The sequence below is a fragment of the Cyprinodon variegatus genome, unplaced genomic scaffold, assembly GCF_000732505.1.
Source record: "Cyprinodon variegatus isolate N-32 unplaced genomic scaffold, C_variegatus-1.0 Scaffold849, whole genome shotgun sequence".
NCBI classification, from domain to species: domain Eukaryota; kingdom Metazoa; phylum Chordata; class Actinopteri; order Cyprinodontiformes; family Cyprinodontidae; genus Cyprinodon; species Cyprinodon variegatus.
Window position 1 is genome coordinate 142,014 of NW_015151302.1, and position 8,520 is coordinate 150,533.

The following is an 8,520-nucleotide window of genomic DNA, read 5'->3' on the forward strand; positions in this document are numbered from 1 at the left end:
AGGTTTATCTTGCAATTACGTAAAAATCAACCCTAAACGAAGCAGTGTTCTGTGCTGCCATCTAGTGGTAAAACGATAATTAACTAACTAACATCATGAATAAAAGCAGGTGTTTAGTTTTTTTAAGTAAATCTTCACTCGGTGTTGAGACACAAACAGACTCCCTGCAGAACCAATGGGAGAGGTGCAGGGTAGTAAACAGGTCTGCCTCAAACACCAGTCCCACACCCATTGCATTCCTCCGCATTGATGTTGTGTACACCGGTGTCCTTCTGTGGGGAAAAGACATACAATGATACACAGAAAAAAAAAAAATGTACAAATCATATTGGAAGAAAGTATATAGAGGTTTTTATGCAGACTTGTAACCTAAGGCGGCGTTTCTCAATGGGGATGATTCTCAGGATGCACAGTTCAACCACAGAGACCTTAGGTTTACTTCTCATTAGACAGGTGTTCTCCATGTCCCAGTCTGCTCCCTCCAGGTACAGGCCAAACACAAAGCAGCCTGCAGCCAACGACACCTTTAGTAATTAGAATTAAAAACAAAAGAACAAAAAAACCCTAGGACTTGTATTACCTTGTTTGGGCCTGACTGTGATTTCATCCTCACTGCGATACTGGGTCACTTTAACGTAGAAAGATCCAGAGGCCAGCCGTTTGTCCTGTAGGCAGCTTGAACCAGGGCAGTCAGATAAGACTCTGGGACATGAAGTCCTGATAGCCACATGACTTTTGGCTCACCCTCATTCACCTGAAAAATGTATTTAAATGGTGCTAGTGAGAATTGAATTTCTGATATTTCAATGGGCTGTTTGGGGATTTGTTAGCTTGAATGAAGATGTATTTCTACTATATGAAATGTATTTTTTTCTAACTAAAATGGACATGTCAGACATCTTGAATATAATACTCACTAGAGAAAATTACTTTTACTTCCAGATGTCTGAAATAACCTTCTTCCCATCTAAAGAAAAACATCCTGGATGGTGTTTTCACATGTTTAGTGTGCACTGCAGTGTGGCTCCAAATGTTTAACTGTTGTCATGCAGCTCATAAGCTGGTCGGGCATCTTAAAAGTTACAGTCAGATTAGAAGAGCTGAGTGAAGAGCTTTAATAATGAAGAGGAGGGAACAAGCTTGTCATCCCTGCTCTATGAAATGACTGGATGTCTAAATTGATTCATTTTGTTTTAAGTGAGCTCATCCTTGTTGTGATAAAGGTTTGGTTTGCACTAGAAAGCTTTATTAGAATTGGAAAAATTCACAGCGCCCATTTAAAAAAGGGGCTGGGATCTCTGTTGTTTTACTAAAAAAAGTGCAAATTAACGCAACATTTGATTAAACAGGACATCGGTCATGTCTGGAGCAGGAAAGCTGCTCCACGACAGAGAGAAGGGGAAAAATCTTAAACTGGTGATTTAATAAAGAAAAGAACTTGTAAAATGCTGACTAAAGTGCCAATGAGGGTTTATGAAAGGATGGATGTCGAAATATTTTCAGAGCTAGTTAGACGTTGTTTGGATGATTAAGTACATTGGTGAACAGTCTTTAAAGCAGAAGTCCAATCAGCAAGGAATAACCAAAGGATCATTATTTATACCTAAAACTAATATGATCAAGGTGATTTAATGAGTTAATCAGTAAAAATATAAAAAAGGATTTTTGGAGTGATCACAGAGTCAGGGAGCTGCTATTTTTGCCCAAATATAGTAACACCTCACTCCTGACATCTTCTGGCAGTGACGCCACAGTGCGGTAAGCCTAGCGCCATTATTCCCGCTTTATGAGCAAAATTAATGGGAACTACTAGACACATCTGCAGTCAACAACAATTATTTAAGATTTCCAGAGGGCTTCACCATTGAAATTCACCAGAGCTACAGTTAAACTGTCAATGCCCACGTGCATGGCAGTTGGATGTTGTAATATATCGGGTAAAAGTGAAAACAAATAATTGACCTTTCACTGATTCTTGAACCTTTGGCAAAAACATGTCCCACTAAGAAAAGTGCTAATTCTGTTGCAAATAAATAAAATTTTCATAAATAATAAGAATCAAAGTTATAATCAGGGGGTCCCTTGCACATACTGTATGTAAGGTTCTTTTAAAGGTTTATTTTTTCTGAAATTTATCTTATGATTATATGCTGGCCCATTGCCTACAAAATCAGTTGTCCTTGGATAGGGCATAATCATTTCAACTTGATTAAAAAAAGAAAAAGTAAAAATTGAATTGAGTAACATGTTTAACAAATGAAAGAGTACATTGTAATATTTTTTTAAAACTACAAACAGTGAGTTTTGAATAATATTTACTATTATTTTGTGATTGCTCAAAATGTGTCCCACATATTTGTCACCAACGTCAGATATTCATAAAAAGCAATAAAATCATGCAATTAAAAGGTCAACTACATTCCTGATGAGCCCATTTTTAAATGTTCAGCTCTACTGCATGCTTCAAGTTCACTCAAGCTCCTGTAAGTTTGCTACGGTATTTTCTCTTTAATTTGTTCATATCTTTCAACACTGCTAATGTCACAACCATAACATGTCAACACCGTCTCTTTTGTATAAAAATATTAGTTTAGATCAGGGGTGGGCAATTCCAGATCCTGGGGCCCGGTATCCTGCATCTTTTAGATGTGCCTTTGGTTCAACACACCTGAATAAAGTACTCAATTGGGAGAACTCAGCCATTTGATTCAGGTGTGTTGGACCAAGGATGGATCTAAAAGTTGCAGGATACCGGCCCCCAGGAACTGGAATTGCCCACCCCTGGTTTAGATTATGACATAAATGTTTACTTTTTAAGAAGAGGTCTAAAGTAGCTAGCAACAGAGGGAGATACAAGATGGCTAACGTGAACAACTCCTGCATATCATTTGAAAGAGTAGTTTTTTGTCACCACCGTCAGGTTATCTTCCTAAAGGTGGCGACGTACAGTCCGACGGTGGTGAAAAAAACCTACAAATGGTCCTCAACAGAGGCTAGAAAATAATTGTTGATCTGTAATGTTTCATTAACTCCTTTTATATTTTTATTTATGTTTATATATGTAGGGGATGAGGTCTGCCTTCCCTCTCTCTCAGTTCACTATTATGCCATGTTCATTTGGCTTACGTCATTTGGGATGGACATAGTGCGCCTACTACCTACCTACATAGCACATAGTATACATTATCCCTTGTAAGCTGTGCATCTCCTATGACTAAAGCCTAATAAAAATGGCATGGCAACATTTAACCAAATCTAACATTTACTGTAATTACCCACAATTTCATAGTCATTACACTCAACTTTGGTGAAGGAAGGGAAGATAAAAAAATCAATGACTCAATTCAATCAATGACTTGAATGAAAGGGAAAAGAGAAGTCAGAGAAAGGCTTGGAAACGTAGACAATAAGTATCAAGCGAATGTAAGAGAAAGGGCTCAGATCACCCAGAAATTGCCCCAGACGGTCCAGTGGATCAGGCCATGCACGAGCCAGCACGGACTAGACAGGCTGTAGCAGGAGTAGGGGACACTAGACCACAGTTTAAGATGATGTCAGTGATGCATTGTACATTATTCCTACAGGTAATTATTTTATTTTTTACTATGATGATTTGCTATTTGATAATATGGGGATGGGGTACTTTTAAAAATTATATTGCTTAATTGTACCTTATATTCCTTGAAAAATGTTTGTCACAGTTCTCACGATTGTTATTTTTTGGACAAAATAGTTAAATGAAGTTAATGAGCAAGAAACCATCGACTTTATTTATATACAGTTTTAATTGTATGTTGTAATGAGGGCATTGTCACCACCGTCAGTTCTAAAGTCACCGCTGTCAGAAGGCTTTTTGTTTGTTTTAAATAAATATGCTTACAGTATGTTCCTTCAGTGCTGTTCTGTCATTAAAATAATAGTTGTTTTTTTTATTTTTAATACAAAAATATGTTTGTCGAATAAAAAACATAACATTTTCTATTTAGGCTTAAAGTAAACATTGTATGATGTTAGATCTTTTAAAGGACTTCTTGTGAAACAATATAGAAAATTAACTAAAGTAAATATTTAACATTTAACAGCATATATGTGTTTTAACAATGCCAGATAATGATTTATAAACTCTAAATACATATTAGACCAAATAAATAAAAAGTAATTTGCTTTTTATTGTGTCTGACGGTGTTGACAAAAACAAAGTAATAACGGGAAAAATGCCTATTTTATGAAAAAAATACAAAGTTAGGAGGTTTCACCGGTAGATTGCTGAACAGCCCTTGGTCTATGACAATATACCTTCAGATTTTGTAATTAAACTAACTTTTTATTTTCAAAATTAAAACCTGTTTTATCCAAATTCCCAAGAATCAGTGACTTATTGATCTCACATTGGAGAAATTGTGGGGGTTAAGGATCTTTGCTCAGAGACCCAGAGTGGCAGTCTGTGGGAGTGGGGCTGGAACTTAGAACCTCTGGGTTCCTAGCTCTATGTCCTAAACACTAGGCCGCCACTCCACTAAAAACTCGTCGCCTGGCTGGGAATGGAACCCAAACCGCAGCAGTGAAAGCACCAAATCCTAACCACTAGACCACCATGGATCAGTAAGCTGGACCAGATCAACTTTAAACCGCATTTGGTCCATGTCAGTCTGTGAAACTGAAATTAATAAAAACATCCACAATTAATTAAAAAAACCTAAAACCAAAAATAAGCAGCTAGGGCTGCAGTTACATTAGCCTGCATAAAACTTCCTTCTTAATAGAAATTTCACACAAGTTAATGGGATCTGAGGAAATCATTTTTCTGCAGCTGTTTTCCATCGGCTGCAGAAACAGATTCATTACACTGTTGACGATGGTTTCTTTAGAAAAGCTTCTTGTATTGGCTGCTTAGTCATCCGTCTGTATATAGAAGTGTGTTACCAAACTATACTGCCATGCTACAATCGCCATAGCAACCAGTTCAAGATGCAAAGGGCTGAACCATACTCACTTCACTAAGCACAACACAAAGATTAATTAGCTACAAACCAAGTCATGGTTTCTTTTATTTCTGTTAATTATCATGATTTGTTCTTTACTGCTTATAAAATAAATAATAATAAGATTAGAATATAATAACCGGACAATAGAGAAAAATATTTTGAAATGGAAATTTGGGCTTGATTACAGTATTTTTAATAACCGTTCATATGCAAGTTCATATGCAAATGGTTATCTTTTTTTTTCTTTTTTAACCTTCATTTAACCAGAAAAATAAAATCCCATTGAGATTAAAAACCTCTTTTTCAAGGGAGTACTGGCAAAGAGGCAGCAAAGTTACATAAGATACATTAAGCATAGATGCATAAAAAATGACAGGTAAATAAAAAAAAACATCAAGTAAAATTACAGATCATTGAGGCTGCTTCAAATTCTTTCACCTTCAATTTAAAAGAAGAAAAACTCAGTCAACTTCCAGTTTCTTTGTAAAATATTCCACTCAGATGGAACTGCGTAGCTAAAGGCTTTCTTCCCCAGTTCTGTGCAGGCAAATGGAACAGTGAGCAGCTGATGGTTGGATCTCAGGGCAGAAGAAGCCATGTTTTTCTGTGTAAGTAGGTACAAATGTAAGAGGGCAGTAATCCAAGAAGGGCCTTGTAAATAAACGTGTACCAATGACACTGAGAGTACAGGTCACAGCGATGTGTCATGGCTCTACAGTTTGTGAGGAACCCTAATGAAGCATGGTAAACAGAGTCCAACATTTGAAGACATGAAGATGCAGCATTCTTATAAAAAAAGGTCATCATAATCTAAAACAGATAAAAACGTGGCAGAGACAAGGTGCTTTTTTACTCCAAAAGAAAAACATATCTAATTACAAAGGAAGAAGCCCCGTTTTACTTTTAATTTAAGTTTATCAATAAAAGGTTTGAAGATGAGGAAGTCATCAATTACAATTCCAAGGTATTTATATTCATCAACCACCTCGTTGACATTCCCCTCCAGAGTGGACACTACTGGAAGGGTTCGAGGCACCTTCTTATGATTTGAAAACAACATTAACTTTGTTTTGTCAGGATTAAGAAACAATTTAAGATTAATAAATGAATACTGTACAGCAACAAATGCTTTCTTTAGGGAATAAATAGCCTGTTTAAGAGATGCCCCAAAGCAATAAATAATGGTATCATCAGCATAAAAATACATATTAGCATCAGAAAAATTTTGCTCAACATTGTTGATGTACAAGTGTAGTGGGAAAAAAGTATTCAACTATTCACCCTAGTTAAATAAACGGAGATAGATGGATTTGACTCAGTTGGCACATTTATTAATATCTTTGCAAAGAGAGAACAGTCATCATACAGCCTTAATGGCACAGCATTCTGCCCTGTTCTTATCTGATCAGCGTTTGTCCCCCCTTACTTACAACAATGCAAAAGTAGTCCGAGTCAAAACAAATTACAGACACTTTGGTTAAACAGTAACATTTTATGAAATAAAATAAATAAGAAGGGGCCTAAAACAGAACCTTGTGGCACACCCTTGTGAACAGTAACAAATTCAGAACAAAGCTCCTCACATTTTATACACTGAGACCGGTTTTCTAGATAATTTGAAAACCAAGCAACCGCATGCTCTGACAGGCCAATAAGAAGTAACCTGGGTTTTAAAAATAGCATGGTCTACGGTGTCAAAAGCTTTTGAAAGGTCAATAAAAAGTGAAGCACAGTACTATTTTTTTTATCAAGTGCTACAATTATATCATTTATCACATTGGTTGACAAATGGGCTTTAATTAAATGCAAATTCTAAACCATTGCATACAATTTTATTTGTACATTTCTTCAAAATAACACAGTAAAAAGACATAGAAAATTATAAATCCATTTTATTTGATACTCAATTATGTTTTTTTTTTTGCAACAGTACATATAATACAACATTTTTGAAGTGATACTGTTTTTATAAGAATTTCTAGGCAGTGAAGACAACACAAATACAATTATACTAAACAATATATTTTACCACATTATAAAATATAGAATATTTACATTTGTGGCCAAAAGTTTTAAGAAGCACAAATGCTTTTCCCCTCCAAACAGACTTCTTTTATAAATAAGCTATTTTCTTCATCGCTATGAAGACTGATCAGCTAAGATGCACTAAACAGTTCGATCATTGAGAGGAATATGTTTCAGCTTGACTGCAAGATGAACTGCTAGCATCTTTTCACCAATCTAATTAGGGGAAGCTGTCTATAAGGAGAAGCCAGCTACTATGAATCAGTCTGACTTTATCAGAGGAACAGAGAAGTTGGGCTGAAAAGAAGAGGTGCCTGAAATCATTCTTTCTATCAGTGGATCAACCTCCCAGACCACTCAGGTCTTCTAGTTCCAGCCTTCTCTGTCCATGCAGAACTAGAACCAAACATGGAGAAGCAGCATTTAGTTCCTATGCTCCACTGATCTGGAAACAAACCAGAAGACTGGAAAAGTGCTGAAAGGCTGGGTTCTTTACAGTCAAAGTTAAAAACCCATTTGTTTAGAGCTGCTTTTCACTGTTGAAATTAAACTGCTAACTGAGGTATTATTAGCAGTATTATTATTAGTTTAAGGATGTGGTCCAACTGTTTAATTTTTTTTATTACCTACTTTGTCATGTTTTTTTTGTGTGTCTTTTTTTCTTTTTCTTTTGTTTTTCTATTATTTTCATGTAAAGCACTGTGAATTGGCCTTGTACTGAATTGTACTACACCATTAAACTTGCCTTGCCAGGCCTTGCCCTATATAAACCTAATTTTGTACCTTATAACATCTGGTAAAATCCATTAACTGTTTATAAGTAAACTTTGATATTAAATAGAAACCCGACCTTAAAGGCCACAGCTACATGCTTTTAATGATTAACCATCATAATAAGAACACAACCACAGAATGTCTAGAGTGATGCTTTTTATATTGTACATGAATAACGGTTTTATAATTATTTGACGGGTTAAAAAAATTCAAATATCTCTGTTTACAATGGCAACGTCAGCATGAAAAGATTCAGCATCAATAGGAAAAATGGGTGGAAGTCACGAGAGACGGAGCTCAGGCGTTCCAGATCCTAGTAGATCCTTGATAGTGCTGAGAAAGGGTTTATTCTAAGTGTTGCATTTCTCCGATTCAAGAAAAATTTTTTTAAAGAGAAGCAAAATGACGGTGAACATCGGTCACGTTTTGGAGTGCTGTTTTAAAGAGACATTATGCAAGTTTTTACTGAAAATTTTGTAATGCCTCTTTAAGAAAGCAAAGGGGCACAGAAACGACGCAGATGTTGCCAACTTCCTTTGGACATGTAAGTTAAATGCTTTTTACTCTTAACTGGACCTGGCAACCAGCTGGGAAACAGTACACTAGAAAAACGATCTAGAAATAGTAAGTAAGTAAACATTTATTAAACTAAGTGTATTTACCCTTAATTTGAGTAGAGAAATGAGATAGTTTGTCAATGGAATGAGTGTTTTTACTCTTAAAATAAGATAATTAG